The 27,399-nt window shown below is 37.1% G+C and overlaps 1 long non-coding RNA gene and 1 pseudogene across 1 annotated transcript; one reads left to right on the forward strand and one right to left on the reverse strand.

Annotated features, from left to right (window-relative positions):
• Positions 1 to 26,557, forward strand: LOC141516043 (uncharacterized). The gene is made up of 4 exons (XR_012476591.1): positions 1 to 87; positions 16,417 to 16,517; positions 20,138 to 20,197; positions 26,430 to 26,557. It is a non-coding gene; the product is annotated as an uncharacterized LOC141516043 (long non-coding RNA).
• Positions 2,656 to 13,962, reverse strand: LOC141517118 (serine palmitoyltransferase 2 pseudogene; annotated as a pseudogene).
• Positions 26,558 to 27,399: the final 842 nt, after the last annotated feature.

The raw sequence follows: 27,399 nt of genomic DNA on the forward strand, positions 1-27,399 counted from the left end.
GGGCTGCTCTGGCTTTGACCCACCACAGTCTCCACATCAACCTACTGCTCCCTCTTCCACATTCAGACGACTCCTGACCTACATGAGGTAATGTGACACTTCATTGTAAACCAACATTTCAATTGTACATACTAAAAATTCCCCAAATGTAGTCTAATGATCCTTGATATCCAGAACTAAGGATATAATGGAGTTCATGTGTGCTATTTGAATGGGCTAATGATTCTAAAGAGTGAAATGAATTAGAAAGACTTGTGTTTGAGCTATGGGACACTGAGCAGGTCATTTAATCTCAAGCAACCCTTTGAGACAAGTCATAAAGTAAGTATTGGCCTGCTTTAGTAGAAGAAATTACATCACCAAGAGTTCCTTGAACCAAATTAATATTATGGGCCAAAATTTAGAATAGCAAAATATTTCCATGTTGTACCAGTATCTCATCATGGTGATAAGGGTTTTTTAAACTTGTTTAAGTTTATTCTGTATCTTCATAATATAATAATAATATCAATTTTTAAAACTGACCATAAAATGCTACATATTTTCATTTTCTATCACCTCATTTATTCCAAAATAAAGGGCAGGGTAGAAAAATGTTGATTTGAAAATCTACATATGAGATTTTGGAGATTTTCTTCAACTGAAGTGTAGAAGTTGCTGGTTGGCATGCTATAGTGAGGAAGCACACATTTAGGAAAAGTTAGTTATTTGCTTGGTTTTTGCCAAAGGTCTATTTTCCTTTATGTTACTCCTCATTTCTTCACTCATATATGTTACATATAGTCTTTTCCACCTCCGCTCAACTGTTTACTAAACTTTTTTTAAAAAAGGTACAAAAGGCTTTAGGTTTGGGTATCAGGGAAATCAATATTTTTAATACACTAAAAGCAAATAACAAAACCACTCCATCATTAGTATTTTTTCTACTTTCTATTTAATAAGTTATCATTTCTTCAGAAACAAGAGTACAGCTGATGGCAAGCTAATTGGATAGAATTTTAGATGAGAAATTTTGCCAGTAAAGCAAATGGATTCAACACACACACACACACACACACACACACACACACACACACACACACATCTATGCACAAATTACTCCTTTCCATTACTTTCCCAACTTTAACCTGCTACTAGATAATCCCTTTTTTGAGAGACAAGCTAACTCTGGGTATAATGAAGCCAAGTACATTTCTCCCTCAGGCTTTGGTTAAAGAAGACAAATAGCTTTGGAATGGTGGTGTGCAGATTTGCTTCCTGGTTGTGATACATGTGGATCATATAAGCAGGTACCCTTGGCAGAGGGTCCAAGGAGCCCAATTCAGGAGAAGAATGCATTCTGAACCACTCAGAAAAAAAGGACAAAGACTAGTTAAGGAGGGAACAGAAAAGTTTCTCAGTATCAGAAGATTAAAATAACCAGTGTAACTATCCCTTTCATATGGTAGGTGTTTGATGGAAAACAATAATCAGGATATAATTAGAAGGACATATGTTTTTAAAAAGAGCTAGTGTAACAATGTTAATCCTTTTGTAGAAATATTCTGAATGATTCCAGGCAGATAACTTATCCTTATTTTACTCAATCATGCTAAGTCCTGACTGGAAACAGCTTTTCCTAACAGTCACAATTCTGAGATATAGAAAGAGATCCATGAACCATGGTCAATGCCATTAACAGTATTATTCTCTGGGATACTATCAGAAGTGCTCCTCTCTCATAACCAACCAACCAGTCACCTGATAGTGTAGAGGAATTTGTAAATAAAGTACCAAAACAGGAAACTTATGTTCACTAATCAGGGTCTCATTGGCAAGAGGAGCTTAAGTAGGTATGGAATATGGCTATCTCATAAATATTAAACATGTTTAATGGGAAAAACTTCTTTTCTGCTTAAAAATACTCTAGGCTTGTGAATATCATGAGGAAATACTTGGTGGCAAAGTAAGAAGCATCTAGTGGCCAGGATGAAAATAGATATCGGACAAAATTTTGGAGGCCCATGGCCAGGGAGAGTTACATAATGATCCTGTTGACAATATTTGTATTCTTAAAAAAAAATTAAAGCTTAAGTTTCACATATTTAAATGTAAGAACAAATGAAAGAAAATGAGCTTTAGTTGATTATCTGCCTGGTTAAATTAGGGTTTAAACATTAATAACTTTCAAGGATTGGCTGGGAGATAAGTGGAAGGCACTTGTTTCCTAAGGAAGAGGAGCAAAGTGAGTTCTCCTTGAGGTTCTATTCTGTGAACAACAACTGGGTAGAGAAGCGTACCTGTGACCACAGTGATAGAAAAAGATGCAAGGTCATGGAGTGGTTTATAGGGCATGCCAGGATATCATGATTTCATCAGAATATAAACTATATAACAAAACCTTTTTTTTTTCAAGAAAGAATGTATGTCTGTGTGTGTGTGTGTGTGTGTGTGTGTGTGTGTTGGGTAGGCAAAGACCCCTTTCTTTGAAGGAGAGATGAAGCAGAAAATGATTGTGAAGCAACTTTCACTATTTACAAAATGCCATTTGGATTGGTTGTGGTCACCTTCAATATTGTGAGAAAATTACAAAATTGTGGTTCCTAGACTGGGCTTGGAAAGGCTACGTATTTTCCTGGGTGAGAGAGGGTGTCCTCTAAAGGCCACCAAGAGGACTCAGACTTCTGTCTCTTCATATGTAGTCTCATCAAAGGGCAAGTCCAACAGAGGTACCAACCAGTGACGGGAATACTTCAGCTGCAACAGGTCCCCTACTTCATTTATTTCCTTTAATGCAGTATCAAAGTATTTCTTTGGTATGAGGAGCTGACAAGCAAAACCTAGCTCAGGATTCAATAATTGGGGTAGCAGAAAATCCCATCACAACCACACCGATGATTCACTTCAACATCTCCCATCCAAATGCACCAATTTTAGTTGGCATGTACAGCATCAAAGGTACAAGAGGGGAATCTTCATTCCCATAGATGATGAAGCCCATCTCCTTCAAATGTCTCCTGAAATGCCTAGTGTTTTCAACTCTTTGCCAAGGTTTGTGCCAGCTTCACCCATAATGCATTTCATGGAGGTGATGATTTGTTCCACAACAAGTGGCAACAATGATATGGCATATATGGCACTATGAGAATGTGTTTGGAGATAATCTATCAGTTCCTTCCTGCCTCCAATGTATCCTCCAGCAGCTCCAAAGTTCTTTGTGAATGTCCCCATCATCACATCCACGTCCTTAGGATTCAGACCAAAGTACGCTACTACACCCCAACCTGTTGGGCCCAGGGCCCCAATGCTGTGGGCTTCATGTAGATACAGGTAAGATTTGTATTTCATCTTAGGTGCAATCACTTCAGGGAGGCCAATAATTGAGCTTTCCATGCTGTATATTCCCTCCACAAGAATGAGAATTTTTTTCCAGGGCCTTCGTGTTCAAGGCTGTCCATACACAATGGCAGTATTTAATAGCTTCTCAAGGCTTTGCATATTATTGTATTTGAAGATTCTAATGGTTGCTCCAAGATAACCTAGCGCCAAGAACTAGAGATGCATGGTTCAGTTCATCACTCAATATGAGGCGGCTCTTGCCAAGAATAGCAGGAATATTCGTTGAGTTGGTTGCAAAACTCATTCCATATAGCCATGGCTGTTTCCATTCCCAAAAACCTAGCCACTAACTTCTCTAGCTTTTCATGTTTATCCAGATTTCCAATTTCCTGCCTACTGCTACATACTCCAGCTCTGTACTCCTCCAGGACTTTGGCTGCTCCTTCTTTGCACATTCCAGTGTTCTTTGCAAATCCAAGATAGTTGTAGGAATCCATGTTGATAACATCTTTAATTATATTTCCTGTGTACTTGAATGACTAATTATAATCATGGGAATGTTTTTCCATGATGTCCATGTTGGTTCCAGGAACACTACAGATTGCTTGGTTCCAGTTATCACAAATTCGCATGTAGAGGTTCCTTATGTAAAAGTTTTCAAAGTCCTGATATAGTGAGGCAAAGTTCTTTTGCTCCTCTCTTTCTGTGGCATGGTGACACTTTTCAATTCTCCAGTGCCTCAAGAAACGCATAGATATCCAAAGAGTGGTAGAACCCAATACCCATGCTGTGCTGTAAGCACAGCAACAAGCATTGGGGTTTCCTCAAAAGCTTCATTAAATGGTCTTTTATACAGTCCTCCATTTTGAGTAACATGATGAATCTGGCTGGTGGTGGTGGCAGAGGTGGCAGCAACTGCCAGGCTGCTCCTCACACACCCATTCCACAGTTCCCCATTCAGCAGCAGAGGGTGGGCAGCAGCAGCTGGTGAGTTTTTAAAAACTATTCTAAAGGAGTCCAAACTCTAATTCTGAGGTTCTTAACCTTTTCAATGTCCTAGATTTCTTTGTCAGTCTAGTGAAGCCTATTGGACCCTTCTTGAGATAATGCTTGTAAATACATTTTAAAAAAATATATGACATTAGGAAGAAAACCAATTACATATTACAAAGATATCTTTTATTAAAAGAGATTCATCACTTCCTTTATCCCTCCTACAGATACTTTAGCATTCACAATAGAAGAAATTTAAGCCATCTACCTGTAGTAACAAAGTGAGGGCCACAGAATTACATATTACATATAATTCTTTCTATACATATAGATGTTGTAAGGTTTGGGTTCGTTTTATTTCCAATCAGGTTCATGGGTTCCCCCCTGAGATCTATTAACAGAATTTCTTGGATGTTAAGAATCTCTGTACTAGCATGTCACATCTGAGGACAGTCCTGAGAATGGATGGTGCCTGTCTTCTGAGGTCTAGGCTATATCCTAAGAGAGAGAGAGAGAGAGAGAGAGAGGCTCATCAACCAAGAGTTCAGCACCAGCTAAGGTTTTGTTGTTGTTGCTGTTTTTTGTTTTTTAGCCAATTATCTCAAGGTACCGTTTGCTATGATATTACATTGAAGGGCAGCAATCTGTATCAGTGAGGGAAGTTCTGAGCTAATGATGTCACAGATTCTTTGCAGGGGAAGTGGATTTAGAAGGATCAGAAGTAGGAATAGAGAAATATGTGTTCGAACACAATTTAAAGTAAATCTAGAAAAGAAAATATTTCCTCCCCAACTTCTGAAGCAAAATAACAACCTAGTAAATATTGCTTTCAGAGATTAAGAGGTTGTCAATCCTCAGGTCTCCATTTGCATATTATATTTTGCAAATGAACACTGGAAGATATGCAAGGACTTCCATCAAGTTCCCACAATTCTATTATTCAAACATCTTCAAAAATCTTGTCTCTTCCAAGAAGTTTTTGCCCATGAGAAAGAGTTGATAAATTCACAGATTTCAACCTTTGGTTCAGCTAGTAAAATTTGTACCTAATTAAGGTTTCCACAACATGCCAACAAAAGGTGTCTACCTCATCTTGAAGTCCTCCTTTGGAACCTGGAAGACTTGAGTTAAACCAACTACCTCCATAAGCTAAGGAAACTCCATAGAGAAGAGCTGGGACAGAGTTAATTATGGCCCACAGTTGAGGGCCCTTTGGTCAAGAAAAATATAAAAATGACCTTAGAGGTTTCCAAAGTACTCAAGAAACCATGGAGGAGATATATCTTCAGATTGTCTGCTTTTAACCAATTTGGATATCGTTTTTTTTCTTGGGGGTATTTGAATATTTCCCCCCCAAAAAAGATGAGTATTAGAACCCTCAGATGTTGAACCATTTTATCCAATGTTGAACCATTACTGGGACAGTCTGTGCCCAGAGATGTGCTGGTAAATATATAATAACCAGGTCTCCAAGAAAAAATACTAATAGCACATCTTTAAATATGCTATGAATTACTTCTTAGTAAATTATGTGTAATTTGTTTCATCAGGGCATATTATTTTATCATTTATTCTTAAGAAACTAATAGCTAATAATGCATATTGAATAATATTAATATTAAAAGAATTCACAATTAAATATGATCAATACATTATTTGTTTAATTGTGAATTCTTTTAATATTAATATTATTCAATATGCATTATTAGCTATTAGTTTCTTAAGAATAAATGATAAAATAATATGCCCTGATGAAACATTTGCTGATTTCTGAGATGCAAATGCCCCTACTGAAGACTTAACAATCAGTTCTCCAGGGCCTTTACAAACTGGCAGACACTTGCTTATGTCCTTTTATCAGTTCATGACAATATTGCCCATTTTAAGTTAATTTAATGTCATACCAGGAGGAAGAAATCAGGGACACAAGTCCAACTTGGGCAGTGCTAGGTTTCTCAACAGTCAGCAGAGGGAGGCAATGAGCTACCTGAATGCACACTCTATGCACTCCAAATATGAAAACCAATTGACATTCTGGATACATTGTATAATATATGAAAAATTACCCATCATTTATCCTTCATCTCTCCAATGAAAGAGGAATGGTGAATCTCCCTCTCTTTTGCAGTCCATTTTGATCATTATAATTACCATGTTCAATTTAATTTTATTCTTTTTGTTTATACTATTTCACCCTTTCTATGGTTTTCCTACAGTTTTTAATCATTCATGTGATGTTTTCCATGTTTCTTCATATTTTCTTTTTCTAACAGGCCATTAATATTCTGTATATTTAATATTATTATTTTTATATCTGAATAATATATTTTTAAATTCAGGGCCTTTTAAGTTTTGAATTCCAAATTCTATCCTTCCCTCCTGCTCCTACCTCTCTTCAAAAAAGATAAGCATATTGGTCTTCATATAGGTTAAATTTAATGTGCCACAATTTGTTTAGCCATTTCCCAATTGAGGAGTTCCCGCTTTGTTTCTAATTCCTTGTGAACTCAAAAAGTGCTCATATGCAGAGGCAACTAGGTGGCTTGATTAACAGGAAGACCTGTACTTGAAATCAGGAAGACTTCAACTCAGATCCCATTTCAGATGCATGTATTAGCTATGTGACCCTAGGCAAGTCCCTTCACACCTCTCTTAGCCCTCATTTTCCTTATCTCTAAAATGAGAATAATAATTTCTCATAATTTTAAAGGTTGCCACTTGGATCAAATGAAAACATATATGCAAAACATTTATATATATATATATATATATATATATATATATATACTATATAAAATACTAGTTGTTTGCTATTATAATTGTTGTTGTCACATATATGGGACTTTTTTCTTGAACTCTCTGGGATATGGCTATATAGACAAAAGAAGTAGCCACTTTAGACTCTTTTAAAAATAATAGGTGAAATTCACAGTTTTCTATACCCATATTTCTCCAGCCCCTTAAAACATTAACTATTTTCATCTTCTGTAATCTTTACCATGAGATTTAAAAACCACAGAATTTAAGTCTATTTATGAATTAGAGAAAGGATAGATTATAAGCAATTAGACATAAGCAAAATAAATTCTAAATAACTATAAAAATAGTTATCTGTCTTTTGTGACATGGCAAGCAATGTTACTATAGCAAAAGGTAGAAAGTAGGGGTGGGGATATGGAAATGGATTATTATTTGCAGGGTGACATGGAAGAAATATGCATTAGTTGGGTAACTAGACCTGGCTAAAGGTAGTGAGTTCCCACCATTCGGAAGTTCAGGGTGAGAAGTAGAAATCTAGTTGGTAGCATATAGTCATAGGAGGGCAAGTTTAAAAGGTATATCAGGAAGATGGTACATTAGTGTGACTAGAACAAATCAATAGAACAAACCAGGTAAGTAAGAAGCAAAAACAATTAAATAAAATAACCCACTATTAAACAAAGCAAAGAATATAATTTTTTCCTCAAGAAACTCTGGGAAAATAATATTGACTTAGTCTACTATCTTTTACTATAAAACAAAAAATTTTTTAAGTTCATATCAAATTTATATAGCTCATACCCATAAGAGACCTGATTAGTAAATTTTCAATATCAATAGACTTCAGAAATTAGAAAATGCTAAAACTGAGGCTTGATATATTATTGCTTTGCTGACTTATTAGAAAAGAAATTTTAGATAAAATATTAATAATGCAGATGAAATCTAAAAGTATTTAGTTTGTACATTTTTTCCAGAGAACCAGTTGTTAAACATTAACTATAAACCTCTATACCTATATATCAAAAGTCACAATACCAAAAAAAAGTAGATAAAAGGATATAAGCATTTTTTAGTGCCTACAATGTGCCAATCACTCCACTAAGTGCTTTAGAATTATCTCATTTTATCCTTACAACAACCTGGGAGGTAGGCACTATTAATTATTCTCATTTTATAATTGAGGAAATTGAAGTAGAGCTTATGTGATTTGATCAGATGAAATGTAGGGAATTCTCTTTCACAGTTATGACTGAACACAGAACCAAGCAAGGCTTAGAAGAAATGACAACAGATTAATTATTTTATTAAGCAAAATTTATTTATTTATTTAAAATGGTTTATTTGGTTTCATTTATAATTCCTCTCTGTCCATGCCCTATATGTATAAAGATACTTTGTCATTTTTTTTTATATTTTTGCTATTCTCAGTTGGAAAATGTCACATCTTTCAAAATAAACTTCAACAGTCTTCAGTTATACAGTTTTTGTCTTTATATTTCTACTGGTTACCCAGCTCATAAAAATGGAATATTAAAGCTTCCAACAAATTATAGTATTAGTAATTTTGTCTCTTCAATTTTGTTATCATTTCCTTTAGAATGCTTAAGATGCTATACTTTTGGTGAGCATATTATAGTATTCAAGGGACCTTTAAATATAATGTTTTTCTTACATTGTAAATTTTTGTAATGTTTGATAACTCCACCATTTTCAGAATTGCCTGGCCCTGTAAATGTCTTTCCAGCTTCTTAGAGTCTTGATTGCTGTTATTTCAACATTCTCCAGCTTATCAATGTCCTTCCCAAACCATCCTTTCCACTAAGCTGATGAGTAACTTTCAACATTCCCCCTTCCCCTCTTCAATCCCTTAGCTTAGCCTTTTCCAAGAGTCAAAGAATCATAAAATGTAGAGTTGGAAAGGATGGCAATAGCTTTACATACACACAAATACACACATAACAATAAGCATAGGAAAAAGAATGTCTGTTACAATTCATCTAAGTAGTGATCATCGATCAACTTTTTAAAGGTGTCCATTCAGTCTATCCTTCATATTCGTACTCCCATATAGAATATTCCAAGAGTAACAGATCTACGTGTCCTTTCTTTACTTTCCTTAGGTTTCTTATGAAATATTGGTCTCCTAGAATACAAAAGTCGAATTATATCTTCGATCTCATTTATCTGTGATTAAGTTTGTAGATCTCATTCACCTTCCTACTCCTTTTATTTGGGGGGGTGGGGTGAGAGGGAATGGATGGATTTAGCAGCTTTTACAGAATCACTCTGTATCCCAAATTATAAGATCTGATTCTATTCAACTATCCTTACTATGGATCTTTCTCAAATGTAAATGTGTCCTGCCTCTTTATATATGTTGCCCTTTGACTCTGCAGGCTGGTCACCCCAAAAGGAGCCCATATTCCTCACTGTTATGATATTATACAGTTTTTGATGAGGTGATCTGCTAAGATGTCTATTCCTTCCCAGGAACAAAGAAGGTGGGAAGAAAATATTATGAAGTTCCTGTCTTTTTCCTACTCCAAAATGTTTTATATACTTCATCATTATTTTGAATGGTACTTTCTCATATCATTTCCTTTGGGATTTTATTATTAATATATAGAAATGCTATTGATTTTTATTGTTTTCTATTATCTGGTATTGGGAACTAAAAAACAAAGTGATCTATCTAATTATCTCTTCTTCTGCTCCCCTTAAGACAAAAATTGCAGTTTCTGTTGGAGAAAGGTAGGCAAGACTCCATAGACAGCTATCGATGCCTCTCCTTGAGCAGCATTTAGACAGCCCATGTAAACACATAACCTACATAGGCAGCCCAAATCTTACACATAAAATGTTTACTTTTGAAACTAAAAGTATACTTCTGTGCCTGTCAAATTGCATTCTTAGCATAAATGTTATACTTTGTCAATGACCTTATCTGAATCTTCTGAAAAAATTATGTGGTTTAGGGTGTTTCTATTTTTAATATGATTGGTACTTATTTTCTAAGATCTAATTCTTCTTTTATTTATGGTCTAAATCTAAATTTATCATGCTATAGGCTTATTACCAGAATTTTATTTAAAATTGTAGATCAATATTCACCTTTATTGATCTATTGTACTTTCTCTTTTTGCCCTTATTTAGTTGAGAAAAAAACTATATTTGTGTCACAGAAAGATTTTATTAGAATTTTTCTATTTTTAACTCCTTATACTCTTTCATTGTGTTATGTCCTTGTTTTTTAAAACAATGCTCATTTTTCCTCCAGTTTTCATGCTTTTTCACTGTTTCTTTACTTGCTTAGACTTATTGCTTTGTGTTATTACTAGTCCCATTTCTAGAACTTTTTTCCTTACATCTTTTTCTCTTGTAAGGGTTTCCCAGGAATGGACAGCAACATTACCTGATTAAACAGAATTGAATCCATTCAGACTGAAAATTAACCTAGAAAACCAAAATTAGCATTATCCATGTTGTATTTTTATTTAGTTTGTTGAATATTTGTCAACTCTATTTTATGTTAAAATCAGATAGGAATTGCATTTTATTCTGATTCAGGCCACACTTGGGAATATTATAGCCTGCACAGGTCCTGTATTTGATACCTCTGACTTAGGCAATGCTCTCAAATTTCATAAATTACCTTACTTAGAGTTCCCTACACCAATTAAATCAAGTCTTGAGACCAAAAGAAATATGTGGTCTTTGGAATATCTGGTGATTCAACCCCATGGTGTGTGTTTGATCCCACTGTTGTTTGACCTTCCTGATTCTCTTCACCCATGGCCCTATTTCTGTGGCATATAGACTTTCTCTGAGTGGGTGGAGGGAAGGTTTAGGGTAGCTTTTTCATATCCCGTTCCCAATTTTGTGTCTCATCTAGAAAACACTAAAAAAAAAAAAAAGGTTAAGGTAGGAGTCGCCTCTTCCCCTCCACTTCCTCCCCCAATTGGATAAGATTCAGTTCCCAGCAGGTTAGGGCAAGAGAAAATATGCTCATTTTCAAGTGCCCCCCAAAAGAGGAGGTTTCTTGTCAGAAGTAATGGATGAATTTGCATGAGCAAATACAATTATACTGTTACACCACAACCACCCCCAACCCATCCCAGTATTCCAAGATAGAGTCATGAGTTTCCTCTTTGACTACAAAGGGCAGAGCTTGTCCTTTCCTCCAAGTTCAGGATAGTGAATCAGCTTCTTGGCACTATTACCCCCTTTCAAAGACTTACTCACAGGTGAAAGCTTCCGCAGCAGCTGCCACAGAATTTTAGAAAAGAAAGGAAGGAACTGATGCAATTAGTTTATTGAGTAACAAGAGAAAGTGAGGAGGTAACAGGTCGAGAAAACATTCTAAGTACTATTCAAAAAAACTTAAAGAAAGAAAACAGAGAAGTAAATTTTGGTATCTGGATCAGTGGGGCATTAATGAAAAAGCAAAGGTTGAGAATCTCTACAATTCATCTCTTAACTTTGAGAAAAATCATCTGGACCTCTTCCATCTTTTGTCCTTTAATAAATGTTCCTTGGTTTTGCTTTTCAGTCATATCTAAATTTCATGACCCTGTGGATTATACTGTCCATGGGGTTTTCTTGGGAAAGAGACTGAAGGAGTTTGTCATTTCCTTCTCTAGTGGATTTAAGACAAACAGAGGTTAAGTGATTTGCCCATGGATCACACAGCTGGGAAGTGTCTGAGGGCAGATTTGAACTCAGAGTTTTATCCACTTCTATTATTCTGTCTAGCTTATGATTTTGCTTGCTGTCCTAGCCTATTAAAGTGAAAATCTACCATAAGCATATTTTCCTTTTGTTCCATGTACTATCTTTGAAGGATATGGTTTGATTGGTATTAATTTAGAACTTTAAAGGCAACTTGATTGGATAGGGAAATACTACCAAAAAAGTCATCATCATTCCAACTCTCAAGTGAGTTCATTCACATTTGATTTATCTTTTAGCTCCATTTTATAAATGACCTCTCTGTCATTACTAACAAACCAAAATTTGGTGCCAGTATTCACTATGAAAGACATTACTACTATATAACCATGTTGACCTTCCTTTCCCATGTGTCTGATTCCCTGGGATATCAGGGAATATCTGCACCCCTGAGGTGGTCACTATACACTTCCATTTGTATGAATACAAGTTCAGATCTTAATCAAGTTCCAAAAACGTTTTAAAACTCAGAACATCAAATCATAAGTCATTAGAACTGAAAGAGACCTTACCATGTCACCTATCAAGCTTTTCCTGGTTTTCCCAAAAGATTAAAAAATCTCTGGCAGAGATAGGGTGTGGAGAGTAGAAATTAGTAAACTGATGTAGGAGGGAAGGGTGCAGGGGTGGCAATCATCCTTTAGTGATGATTAGTTGGCTCAGATGTTGGTGGGCAAAGCTTCATAAACAAGGAGTTACAAGCAATGGAGCCAACTGGCTATTATTGACCCAGAAAGGTGCCATCAGGAAGAACCCACTCTAATTGAAACTTTCTACTCTTTACTGCCTTCTTCTTATATAGCCCTGAAAGAGATCAAGCTACAATGCATTTAGGGTAGAATCAATAGCCCTGTATACAGAAAGCTCAATAAACAAGCATTTATTTGTGTGTCTAGGATGACCCAGAGGTACTACTTACCATAAACTACGCAAAAGAAGTCTTAAGCATTGGTCCTATCCTGCCTTTTGTTTGGGGTTTGTAATCTGGGTCCCTGGATAGATTTCAGGTGATGGAGGGGTTCATGAACTTAGATTTTAAAAAATTACCAAAATGAACACTTATTTTAATTACTTAAGCACATTCATCTGACATGGAGTCAATGGGATTCGCCAGACTATAGGAAGGAAGGGAGGAAGGGAGGGAGAGAGATCTTGAAATAAAGGTATAGAGACAGGTAGACAAGCATATTTGTTTTTGCTGTTCAGTTGTTTCAGTAATGTTTGACTCTTTATGACCTCATTTGAGATTTTCTTGGTAGAAAATCTGGTGTGGTTTGCCATTTTCTTCTCCAGCTCATTTTACAGATGAGGTAACTGAGTCAAACATGGTTGAGTGATTTGTCCAGGATCACAAAGCTATTAAGTGTCTGAGGTTAGATTTGAACTTAGGTCTTCCAGACTCCAGTTCCAAACTCTACCCACCATAACATCTTGTTGTCACCTAAACATATAGATTTGGATTTAAAAATTTTAGAGAAAGAGAAATGAGAGAGCAGTAGTAGTTCATAGCCCTTAGGTTAAGAATTCTCCTTTCATATAAAGAGAGCCATGGGACATGGGCTCTTGTGACACTAACCACATAGCCTCTGTAGACTTTGTATTGATGCCCTCAAACCCTGGGCCATTGAGTTTGGTTGGGGTGAGGAAGACTCTAGTAGTAAGAGTGCTTATGTTTCCAACCAAATGATGGTTTTCTGACCCAGTTTCCCCATTAATAGAGTCATGGATTTAAAGCTAAAAGTGACCTCAGAGACAAATCAGATTATAAGTAATAAGGGGTCAGATACAAACAAAATGAAACATTCATCATGCTATGACCAGTACTTTTTCCAATTAATATTTCAACAATGATGAAAATAAGGTCTCTCCTCAAAATCATGAGTCATTTTATTCCTACTCTTTCTCAGAACTACAAAGTTCTGAATCTGGATCGATTAGGAAAAGGAAGTAGCTGTCACGCCAATACTAGGCAGACAAATTTAGTTTTCCCTTTGCTACAAGACAAGACAAGAATGATTAAATTATGATGAAAGAGTTGCCCCTGGAGCAATGGCAGGGATGGAAAAAGCCAATGACAGCTGATCATTTGTTCTCATGACTCACCTGGATGATGAGGAGGCTGTTACCTTCCACACACCATGTGTTTGAGGCCCAACCCATTACCCACATCTCCTAGGAAAAAATCTGAGTCCCACTTCTTTGGTTGACCCTGGGGGATGGTTAGAAATTCTAGTGTGGGATATAATTTGAAAACCAATTATCCCAGTCAACAGTGTTAAGAATGTAATAATTTAAGTGAACAAATTATTTCTCTGTTTAGTCCACTCCTAACAGAACTTCTCAGAAATCCAGCCCAACCTTAATCTCCTATTGAATGGATTCTCTCTAGGTAAGGTGAATGCTATGACAAAAATCTGAGTAAGATTTTGCATAGTGGGTCACCTTTCATGCACCTAAAATTGAAGGATAAAAGCTCAAATTTCTATTCTTTGCTCTATTTATTCCAAGATACTCCTTCCCTTGGAATGTTGAGTTGAACTTGGGTGACCTTTCAAAGAATGAAAAGAATTCAGTGCCCCTAAAGTGTACTGACAAATTCAATATAATTCAGCTTACCAGACTTAAACCAAGACAGGTATGTGCAAATTTGTCTGGTCTCTCAAGTTACCTGGACATCTATGTTTCACAAAGAATTTTCCAGGAAGGGTTTAAAGGTCACAATTGCTATTAGTGCTTCAGGTAACCAAATAAAAAGAAACAAACCCATCACCTTGGAAATAGGAGTTTGAACAGTGAGATTTGTACAGCTGTGAGAAATGGGATTTTGTGGTCTTTAATAACCAATCAACAAGACGGTCAATTAAAAAAGCTTTGTTACAGAATACCAATGACCTTTGGCTAAAAATACATACCTACCTCAGCTCTCTTGATAGGAACCCAAACTAGCAAAAAGTGTGAGGAAATGCTCATTTTTCTGGTTGTGTATCCCAAGGAAAACAAGATGAAAGTCTCAAAAAATACATTATCAGATGTACACTCATTAGGGGAGCTCATACTTGAGTTTTTCAGTTTCTCAAAAGTATCAAATCATAGTCAGCCCCAGGTGATCCCCAGTCCCTCCCTCACCCCAACTTCCCATCTGGTCCACATGCAAACACAATTGAGAAATAGTCAATCATGGAATTCTGTTTATTCTGACATAAAGATAAATCTGAATAAGAGACACACCCAGAGACAAAGATCTTTCATGATTTTTGGTTATTTATGATTTAAACCAAGGCAGGTATGTGCAAATTTGTCTGGTCTCTCAAGTTACCTGGACATCTATGTTTCACAAAGAATTTTCCAGGAAGGGTTTAAAGGTCACAATTGCTATTAGTGCTTCAGGTAACCAAATAAAAAGAAACAAACCCATCACCTTGGAAATAGGAGTTTGAACAGTGAGATTTGTACAGCTGTGAGAAATGGGATTTTGTGGTCTTTAATAACCAATCAACAAGACGGTCAATTAAAAAAGCTTTGTTACAGAATACCAATGACCTTTGGCTAAAAATACATACCTACCTCAGCTCTCTTGATAGGAACCCAAACTAGCAAAAAGTGTGAGGAAATGCTCATTTTTCTGGTTGTGTATCCCAAGGAAAACAAGATGAAAGTCTCAAAAAATACATTATCAGATGTACACTCATTAGGGGAGCTCATACTTGACTTTTTCAGTTTCTCAAAAGTATCAAATCATAGTCAGCCCCAGGTGATCCCCAGTCCCTCCCTCACCCCAACTTCCCATCTGATCCACATGCAAACACAATTGAGAAATAGTCAATCATGGAATTCTGTTTATTCTGACATAAAGATAAATCTGAATAAGGGACACATCCAGAGACAAAGATCTTTCATGATTTTTGGTTATTTATGATTCCCCCAAACTAAAAATTCTATATTTCTATGCCTTACAGTTACACAGATACTGTAGTGGTAGCCTTTTACAAAGACTTTAACAATTAAATTTCTTTAGCACCCCCTTCTGAGCTTCCATAATTCCCATTCACATTGGTCCTCAGAAAGTGACTATTTCTCATCTTGGGGTTTTAAATCACCCTGGATCCTTTTGCAGTGGTTTTCTGGCATTATCCCTCATAAACCCCCACTGGTATATATCTCTCCTTCCTTATTTAATTGATATCATCAATTAACTAGATAACCAGAGGTAATTAGCTTTAATTAGGAATATAGTTAAAGTGATAAAATGCGAAAAGCTGGTATGAAATGCATCCCCTCCCTCCCAAAATCTAGGTCACATTCTACTACAAATAAATACAGAATTCAAGGGAACATAGGATTAAACTTAGAGAGTCCATGGGGCTAAGTGGTAACTCAAAATTCATTCATGGATGGAATTTCTTTTCTCCTTTTTGTGATTCCTCATGAAAATCCTCTGAGGTAGGGATGTGTGTGTGCGTGTGTGTGTGTGTGTGTGTGTGTGTGTGTGTGTGTGTGTGTGTGTGTGTTTGAGAGAGAGAGAGAGAGAGAGAGAGAGAGAGAGAGAGAGACTGTTGTTGGGTCCCAATGATTGAAGTCCTTATAATGTCTTAAATCTCCATTTCTTTCTTTCAGTCAAACTCCCTGAAGTTGCCCTTCTTCAGTGTGTCCGCTGTGTCCATCTCTCTGCTCCTGGTTGAACTCATTGTTTGTTGCTGGTCATCTCTTATGAGAAGGTCAGTCGGACGGAGGAAGGGAAGTGGCATGCTCTCTGAGCTCACTCTGCCCACCCCCCCTTGCTGCTCTCTGGCTAAAAGAACAAGGGTTTGGTTCCTTCAAATGCTTCCAAAGTTTAGCTCTCAAAGTGGTTTCTATAATAATGTCCCTGCTTAGACCACTTTCTCTGATATACATAGCCTCAGAAGTGTGTCTAATACTGTTAGTCCCAATACATTATAAGATTTCATTTAAATGCTTGGAACAATCACTCCTAGAACCTTGTTGTTCAGTCTTTCAGGCAAGTGCCCATTTGAGAATACTGGAGTGGTTTGTTCATACCTTCTTCAGTTCAGTTTTTACAAATGAGGAAACTGAGGCCCAAGGTCACCCAACTGGTCGAGGTCTGAGTCTAGATTTTAACTCAGGAAGATGAGTCTTCTGGACTTCAGACAGATCTCTCTGTACACTGTACTACCTCCCCACTCTCTTGGGGTCTAGCTAAGTCTCATTTTTGATTTGATTGATTGATTCAGAAAAGGTGGTTCAAATTGGCTCATGCCTAGTTTACAAATTTGATTGATTCTGCAATTCAATCAAAAAGACATAATGGAAATACAGCATTTTGGCAATTACACTAATTGGGACTGGAACTTCAGAAACTCCTTTTACATCTCCAGCTAAAGGGATAGCTATTCAGAGAACCTTGCATCTGACTAAGTAATTAAATATCTTGGAAAGAAATAGAAAAAGAAACTGTCGGGAATTATATAACTAAAGAGAAATGCTATGCCCATAAGACAAATTTTTGTCTGTTTTTTTTTGTTTTCTTTTCTCTCTTCCTCCTATCTATGATTTCTCATCACTGGAAATCAATGAGTTGCTTTATTTTTGCATTCCTAGAATTGAATAGGAAGAGATCAAGCCAAAGATACTTTTCAAAAATTATAAAATTGTTTTAGTGATCCAAAGCTTCTCCTGACCTCAAAAGTGAGCCCACCTTTTAACATCAATGTCCTATAAACAGCAAATCATAGTTCAGAACTCAACAGTCTCCAAAGAAATGATGTTAAGGCTCCTTCAAAGGGTAGAATAGAAAGTTATGGTGGATTTGAATAGGCTTCAAGAAGTGCATTAGAAACAAGGGATTTATAAAGAATTGATGTAAAGGAAGTTATCAGGAAGTGCGTTTAGTGAGTGAGAAAGCAAATGACAGAGACAAGGAGAAGCAAAGGCAAACATAAATAAAATCAATAAAATCCATAAAGTTGGCTTCCCCAGTGGATAGCATCTCATATATAATAGACACAATAAATGTTAGTTGGTATTGGAGTCGATGGCAGACGTGATTCCATGAGGATATTCTTATCACAGAATTTAGAGTCAAAAGGGATTGCATCCTGTTTAATCTATACCTAAAAGAAATCTACAATATATGATACCCAGAAAGGGCTCATGTAGCCTCCCACTGATAGACATTCAATAAAGGGAAGTACGCAGTCCCATGAGGCAACCCTTTCAACCTTTGGACAGCTCTAATTGTTGGATAATTTTTTTCCTGACAATTTAAATAACCTTCCCTATGAAAAGGCAGGTTAAGTGTGATTTTTTTAAAATACTTATTATGGAGAATGCTATTGATGCTGCTTGTCATTACTGAAAAGGGTCAGAAAATCTCAGTCATCCATCAGTCAGAAAAATAAGCAACATCTTGCGATTTGACCACTCATTTTTAAAAACACTTTCCCAGTACTTTCCCAGAGCATCTTTGTGTGCACAAAAAAGTTGGCATCCTTGAGAGAACAGGACACTGGAAGTTATTTGTTTTGGTAGAATTTGCCAAATAAATACTTCAGAGTGAAATATTGACATTTTTATCCAGTACTTGACTTTAGAGTATCATAAATATTTCTACAATATATTCCATATCTCTTGTATATTTTTGCAAATATACAAATATGCACATATATGTATATATATATATTACACATGTATAATATGTATACATAGATGCATGTGGATATTGATATAGATATAGATATATAGATATAATCTTACTGTGACTTGTTTCATTAATTCAGAGATTCTGCCCAGATTGCAGATATTAAAATCAAAACCTAAATCTCCGAGATACTCAAAAGAATCCATGATTTCATGGATTTGAAGTTTCCTTCCAAAGCTCAATAAGTAATAGGGCATTATCAGGTAATATACTGAACACAGGGGGCGCAAAAGTCCCATCCCTTAAGCAACCTCCATTCTGTTGGGAGAGAGCATGTACTTGAATAGAGATGATAGCTACAAAATAACTATGTTAATTGGGGGAGAGAGGATTCAATAATTTGGGAGGATCATGAAAGGTTTTCTGGAGCCAGGGCAAAGATCAGGAGGCAGGAAACTAAGAACTATGTGTGAGGAGCATAAGTCCTTAGCCAAACTGTCTGGGATCAAAAGAATCATGGCAGCTTGAAAATGGCATGGAATTTTTTTCCCTACCAAGTAGTTTTTCTTACCTATTAAGCTTGAAGAGCTCAGGCTAGCTTACAGTTTATCTCTATCCAGACTTTTTTGCATTTTAAAGTGCCTCCCTACCCTTTGAAAAGCCTCATTATCAATAATTCAGGAAGACTACCTTCCAAAGTCAGGAAAGGGACTTTTCCAAAGAGAAAGTACTCAAAAACTCAGGACTATCTCCATCCCCATCCTTGATGAAACTGCTTCTCAAAGAGCTGTTCCTGGGGACCTAGATTCTGATTGGTCAAGACAGTGAAATATCCCAGACCATTGTGGGAAATAGCATTAGCAGAAGCATAGTCAAGAATGTTGAGCTGTAAACATGGGGCATTAGTTGCTAATGAAGTTGACATAAAGGTCAACTTCTCCCAGGCAAGGAGATTATTGCATAATTTCTGATGGACAAGGAAAAAAAAAATCCAAGAACATTGTTTGCCTAGGATTTAGGTGTACCTGGGTGGAGAGGCAGATCTTGATTTACAAAAATCATGGGGGAAAAGGGCATGGAAACCAAGGGAGGAGACATTTGAAGGTTATGATCAAGAGTTTCAAATGTTACAGAGAACACTCAAAGAAAATGAAGGCTGAGGTAACTGGATTACCATTGACTTTCCCAGTACAATATCACTGTGGACCTATCAAACATAAATGTAAGTACAACTAGTGAACTAGATGGTATGTTTCAGAAGATTAAAGAAAGAGTTAGGTGCAAAAGGAAAGGGAAATGAGGGCAACTTATTGACAAAGAGTAATTGCTATGGTACTGTTGTCCACTTGAATTCTAGGTCTTTGGAAGATTTTACAGGCTTGATGCATTTCCCTTTTTATGTTATATGTTGCCTAATGCATGACAACACATATCATAAGTCTGATAGAGGTGATATGCAAAGATGGAGAGAGAGAGAGAGAGAGAGAGAGAGAGAGAGAGAGAGAGAGAGAGAGAGAGAGAGAGAGAGAGAGAAATTTACATAGCATTTGCCTTACTGTAATGAGAGCTCTTCAATGTTAAAGTTTATGGGGGGTTTTTTTCACCTTTCCTCATTTCACTGTGTCTTAAGGCAGTGACTGTTACATGTTAAGTATCTCATAATCAGCTGTTGATGATGGTTGTTTATAATGTTGACAGGCCAAACTCTGGATGATTTGTGATGTATTCTAAGCCTGAAGACATGATAAGCTACAACAGGTACAACCTATCAATTGATACTGTTCTGCTTTGATACTGATTTTTCTTAAGTATTCTTCTAATCCCTTCCATTAGTACTCATGTTCTCCTTGGGTCTCAAGATGTGTAGGACAAATTTTGAGAATGTGCCTCTTTATACAAACTTGTTATCTATTATCCCCCAAGGGTCTCGGGTCTCTCTCTCTCTCTCTCTCTCTCTCTCTCTCTCTCTCTCTCTCTCTCTCTCTCTCATCATATATACATACATATATATTTATATATACATACATATTCACTTTTAAAATACTGAATTGTTTTACTCAACTATTTGCTGTTAGTTTACTAGACTGTTTGCCACTGAGGGAAAGAGGATGGGATAGGAGAATGGTAGGCAAAATGTGGAATATATTCAAATGGATGAATGTTGAAAATCTTTCATAGCATGGGATTGAAAAATAAAATAAAATAAAATATTAAGTTGGAAAATTCCCAGAGGAGAAGGATCATAACAACAGCATGGGAACCAAAGGTAAATGCACTTTCTCAGGCTGTTGGAATAGATCTGTAATTTCATCAGCAATCAGGGACAGATGGTACTCAATCAATGACAATATAGAAAAGCCCAGAGACTCTGTTTTTGCTGCTCCCAGGAGCAATTTCTATCATATTTCTACTTTCCAACAGAGCATCAATGTCTAGTTGCCTGAGATACATAGACATTAAATGTTTTCCCCAAAATCTTAACTAATTAGAGGAAAGGCGAATTTTAACCCAGCTTTTTCTGATTCCAGGTCTAGTTCTCTTTCTAGTGCCTCACATTGCCTCTATATGCTCAGGGCTACCATTCATTGAATAAACTTTCTTTGGTCTGGTTGCCACTTGATCTTGAAATTTTGAGTCACAAAAAGGATATGCAGTTCAGTTTCCTAAATCAAATGCTAAAGTTGGTTGTCATTAGCTATTAGCACAAGGTACCATTTTTTCCTTTTTAATTTTCTCATCACTATCTAATTCCTGTCTCACAAGAAGAAACAGCCATTCTCCTTGCCTAGGAAACATTTCTTACATGCACAAGTGATCCTCTTCCAACGTAGCCTTTGCACCAGTTTGCTGCCTTTATGGTCCCCACTCTCTCACTAATCTTCACTTTCTTCATACCCATTTCCAGTTGCCTACTGGGAGATATGTGAAGACTCCTCATTTAATCAGCTATTTAATCGCTTTATATCATCCTGTATTTCTCTTGCTCTTTGCCGTTCAACTCCTTGAATGGTCATCTATAACAAACATCTCATTCCTTTTTTTCCACCCTTCTTAATTCTCTACATTCTGAATTTCAGTCCCATCATTGAAATTAATCTGTCTCGGGGTGGCTAGGTGGCGCAGTGGATAAAGCACTGGCCCTGGAGTCAGGAGTACCTGGGTTCAAATTCGACCTCAGACACTTAATAATTACCTAGCTGTGTGGCCTTGGGCAAGCCACTTAACCCCATTTGCCTTGCAAAAAAAACCCAAAACAAATTAATCTGTCTCTACAAAGTTACTAATGATCTCTTAACTCTCAAGTCTAATGACCTTTTTTCTCACTCTTCATTTTCCTTGACTTCTCTACAGACTCTAACATAGTTAACCACCCTCTCTTCTTTTAGATTTCCATGGTTCTGCTTTCTCCTAGTTTCCCTATTTGTCTGACAACTCCTCAGTCTCTTCTGCTGGAGCTTCATCCAGGTAATGCTCACTAACCACAGGGCTCTGTCCTGGACTCTCTTCTCCCTCTCCACTAACCACAGGGCTCTGTCCTGGACTCTCTTCTCCCTCTCTACTATTTCATTTGGTGATCTCATTCGCTCCTAAATGGTTCCCAGATGTAGCCTTAACCTATCATCCCATCTCCAGTCTCACATAGCCTGTTGCACATTTCCAACTGGATATCCTATAGACATCTTAAATTCAATATCCAAATCTATACTCATTATCCTCCCTCCTCCAAACACTTTTCTCTTTCTATTACTATTGAGGGCAACACCATCATCCTAATCATTCCAACTCAAAACCTAGATGTCATCCTTGTCTCTTCACTCTTTCTCATCTCCCCCCTCCCAAATTCAATCATTTGCCAAGACCTCATGATTCTACATTTGTTAACATCTCTCAAATATGCCCACTTCTCTTCTTTGACACTGCCTCTATCTGCAGACTTTCATCATCTTACTTCTGGACTATGCTAATAACCTGCTGGTTGAGCTCCCTATCTCAAGTCTCTCCCCACTCCAATCCATCTTCTATTCAAACACCCAAGTGATCTTCCTAAGTTGCAGGTCTGACCATGTCACTATTCACCTCTACCCCCAATCAATAAATATGTGACCCCTTTTATTTCCAGAAAGAAATATAAAAACCCTCTGTTTTCCTTATAAACCATTTATAACTAGCCCCCTTTCCAGGCTTCTTACATCTTACTCACCCCACATACTTTTGAGATCTAAGGATACTGGTCTCCTGTAGTTCCTTGAACAGGACACTCCATCTGCCAACTCTGTTCATTTTCTCTGGTTGTCCCTATGCCTGGAATGCTCTCCTTCCTCACCTCTGTCTCTCTTGGTTTCCTTTAAATATTAGCTTTCTGAAAGAAGCCCTTCCTGATTTCCCTTCCCTCTCTTGAATTTTTGCAGTTTATTCTTGTTCGTACATGCATCATCATTAGACTGAAAACTCCTTGAGGGAAGGGACTGTCTTTCCCATTCTTCATAAACCCCCCTACCCCCACCAGTGCTTTATAAGCACTTAACAAATATTAGTCGTTTCTGTGGTTGTTGTTCTCCCTGTAATATTTATTACACAATATATGATACATGAACACCAAGATCTCACTTATAAAACCCAAGTCACTCTTTTTGATGAAAATAATGGGGTGCCTTTAACCATTCTATTTCCTGTTCAACTTTTCCTCATCTATCATCCTAGGGACAGTTTCAGAACTATCATTCCACAGTTGCCTGGCAACTCAGCTCTGATTACTGAACTCAGTAAGAAGAGCTGATAGAGAATACCTTTTTTCCCCAGTTGTGAGAGAATGGATCTGCCTTCCTTGAGTATGAACTTGCCATTGCTTGTGATGATAACTTAATGTGAACAACACCAAAACTAGATTGTAAGCTGTTGGAGTTGAAGAACCAAGCTTTTCCATTTCCTTTATTATCTAGATCAGTGAGATATCTTTGCTGAATGACAGACTTATTGAGTGCAAGGTCATCTATGACACCAACACATTTTCAGTGGCTTTCAGTTTGATGTCAGAAGCCAGTACTTCAAAAAGATTTTTTTTTTCAAAATTGATTATAGAATTCCTGCCAAAGGAACTCTCTAAAAGCGTACTTGCCATAAAGCATTATTATGCCATCCTTTGGAGGACAGTTTAATCACTATTTGTTCCAAGTCCTAAAACTTCAGCTGGCAGAGGAAAGCAAGTTGTGCCCTGGAGGGCTAAGTTGGTGATGTCATTCTCACCTTTGCTCCAGGACTTTAGGGGGAAAGAACTAACTTGAATGGCATGGCTCTCCAAATTTCCACATCACACCTCAGTATGCTTCAGTTACAGGGGAAATGAAGAAGTTTCACCTCCATTTGTTTTAGATGAAGAAACTAAGGTTCCTAGTGGCTGTCATTTACCCGCAGTCCTATTAATGGTCTTGAATTCAGTTCCTTTGATTTCTGTTCAGATTCTTAAAAAGCTACAATATCATCTCAAATTAAGAACTAGTGAGCTTAGTTGGGAGAAGAAAACTAAAAAGTTAGATATTCTGTGATTTCCTTAGCATAAAGGTTAGTACATCATTTCAATTGCTCATGTATCTAGAATGAGAAAAGAGATATTGGAAGGTGAGACTATACCTAGCTACCTCATAGTCAGCAATTATGTATTAAATATACATTATGATGCTGCTGAGTGAAAGAGTGGGCAAGAATCCTGGGCTTCAGGACAGGAAAATTTGACTTTAAATTCAGCCTGAAACACCTAATGCTGTGTGATCCTCAGAAAGTCACTGCATTCCCCTTAGACTTATTTTCCACATTTTTATAATCAATATTATTGATCAATACATTATTTGATCATTCTTAATTAACATTTAACAATTATATTAATTAGTAAGATGATTAATTTATATTAATGTTAATTAATGATCCTCTTAGGGTTGTTGGGAGGATAAAGTGAACTAAGATATTACTTTGTATGAATGTTTATCATTGTTGTTATTATCACTTTTTGTGGCGGTGGTGATGATGATGATGATGATGATGATGATGTTTCAAGGACTATGCCATCATTTTTCTAGAGCTTCAGGTTCAGGTCATTAGAGGTCATTTAGATGGACCCCTTCCATTTACAGATGAGGCAAAGGAGGTCCAGAAAGGAGATGGGATTGGACTGAAGTCTCTCAGGGAGGTGATTAGCCAGGCTGATGTTCCAGCTCCTGGTGTAGGCTGCCAAACTGAGCACCATTCTCACACGGTCACACTATTCCATTCTTTGGAGATTAGAGACAACATAAATTTTACCCAGCCTGAAAGCTTTGCAGCTAAGACTATGAAGAGAGACAGAAAGGAAACTGCTTTGATCATTTGTAATGAAGGGGGAAAAAAGAAAATGGTAAGAAAGTCATCACTTGGGAGACTCAGCATGGAGATAATTAACTTTTTTGGCCTGTAATGGTTCCTTTGGATACTCATTGTAAAGAAAAGGCAATGGTGCCCCCCAGTGTCCAAGAATGAGGAGGCTTAAAGGCAGCTACAGGTTTATTCACAACTGGTAAAGCCAGATCAGAGGGGCTGGAATATGGGCAAAGAGCTTGAACAAGCCTTGACCCCTCCTTCAGTGGTATGGGAAAGAAGGGAGGATGTGGAAATAAGCAGCTGGGGGTTACCCCATCCTTCCTGCCCCCCCTTACCAAGAGCCAGGGGTTCTTCTCAACTTGAGGATCAGATACAAAATGCTCTTTTCACCTTTCAAAGACATTCTTAACCCAGTCATCATAGTCCCAACCTTGCCAAGTCTTCTTACAATTTACACTTACTCTGTCTCTGTCTCTCTCTGTAATCTCTTATCTGTCTGTCTCCATTTCTCTTGGTCTCTCTATCTGCCTGCCTTTTTGTCTGTCTGTCTGTCTGTCTCTATGTCTCTGTGTCCCTGCCTCTCTGTCTCTGTCTGTCTCTCTGTCTCTCTATCTCTCTCTCTGTCTCTCTGTCTCTGTCTCTGTCTCTCCCTCCCCCACCCCACCCTCCTCCCCTCTCTGATCTAATGACAATGAATTTCTGGCTCCTCCTCTACAAAGACACTCAATCTAGGCATGTTCTCTGGCTCTTCTCCTATCCCTAGAGTTCTTTTCCTCCTCATCTCTGCCTCCTGGCTTCCCTGGTTTCCTTTGAGTCCCAGCTAAAATCCCATCTTCTCCAGGAAGTCTTTCCTAATCATCCTTAATTCCAGTGTCTTCCCTCTGTTAAAATTCCAGTTTGTGCAGTGTATGGCTTGTTTGTACATATTTGTTTGCTTGTCATCTCTTCCATTAGATTATAAACTCCTTGAGGGCAGGGACTAGCTTTTGCAATTCTTTTTATAGCCAATGCTTAGTACATATAGTAGGCTCTTAATAAATGTTTTTGACTGATAGCTGTAAGAATAATATAGCAAATACTAGAAAGATCTGAATTTAAATCCCGAGACAGTAAGTGTACATCATGTAATGTCTCTGAGTCTCATTTATAAAATGGAGTTAATTATAGAAGAAAACTCTGTACACTGTATCTTAGAAACCAATTTGCCAGAAACATTTTATAAAAATTAATTAGATTATTCTAATCCAAGTATTTCTAGTCAGAGTTTGAAAAATAGAAAGTGGCAGAATTCCTATTATACCTTTGAGAATCTCTAACATAAGACAGCTGAAAAAGTTCTCCAGTGAAAATTGAACATAGATTTATTAGATTGTAATTTGTTTTTCATCTATCCTTTGTTTGTTTGTTCATTTGATCAGAATAACAGTCATTTAACTTTTGCCATACCCTTGGAGAATTGTTGTCATTGAACTGTCTTTGAGCCTTTCTCTTTTCCAGCCAGGTAAATCCAATTAGCTGAAATAATTTACTTCTTTATTCCAGTCTGATCACTATCCTAATCCCAGGAAGGCTTGGGGGCAGCTCTGAAATGCATCATTTCAAAAGTCACTCCCTAGTTACTTTGTCACCATCCTTATTCTAGGGAGAAGAGAATCCTGCCAAACCTTCACCCAAGGTACCTCAAAGAAAGAAGTCGGGCCTTTGGTGGGAAGAGGAGAACTTAGTGTTGGAACTGAGAAATAAAAAAAAATGATATGATCGATGGGAAAAGCCAAGTATGAAGAAGAACTTTAGACTAATTTGTTGCTATTGTTATCATTAACATTGTTAGAATTGTTTTTGGACATCCATCTCTTGCCCAAGTTGGAAGGGCAGGAGTCACTGGTAGACCTCTCTACAAGGTCAGATCCACAATTAATTAGTTTGTTTTGGGTTTTTTAGGTTTTTGCAAGGCAGTGGAGTTAAGTGGCTTCCCAAGACCACACAGCTAGGTGATTACTAAGTGTCTGAGGTCAGATTTGAACTCAGGGGACTACAGGGCCGGTGCTCTATCCACTGTGCCACCTAGTTGCCCACACAATTAATTAGTAAGGGACCTTTGACTTACCCCATTTCCAGGTTCCAACCTGGACAGGTTTGTCCCTCTTTAAGCAAAATATTCTTCCCTCTCTCCCATCCAAGGACCCGCTATATTGATGCATTGGTGTTGGATTTAGTATAGACATTCATTAAATCAACTTATATAACTCAAACCTCTCAGGCTTAAGAGATCTGCCAGCTTCTTCTTCTTCTTCTTGAGGACCTGGGACTATAGGCAGATATCCCCATACCTGGATATTTTATTTTACAATATAGTGTTTGAAGAAGGGGAGTGAGAGGGGGTGGGAAGGGAGCATGATAGCAGAAACCAACTAATAAGGTTCTGAGGGTCAAATAAGTTGATAAATGAAAAGTGCTTTGAAAATCTTTCTGTGTCTTCTAAACATTAGTTGTCATTATGGGAAGGCTTATTTCACAGCTTTCTTTTTAACTTCACTCTCAGGGGAAATTACTGAGTTCTAAATAACTAATGCAGACAGGGAGATTATCATGTCAGCAGTAGGAACATCTTT

Source organism: Macrotis lagotis, chromosome 3 (genome assembly GCF_037893015.1).
Source record: "Macrotis lagotis isolate mMagLag1 chromosome 3, bilby.v1.9.chrom.fasta, whole genome shotgun sequence".
Taxonomy (NCBI): domain Eukaryota; kingdom Metazoa; phylum Chordata; class Mammalia; order Peramelemorphia; family Peramelidae; genus Macrotis; species Macrotis lagotis.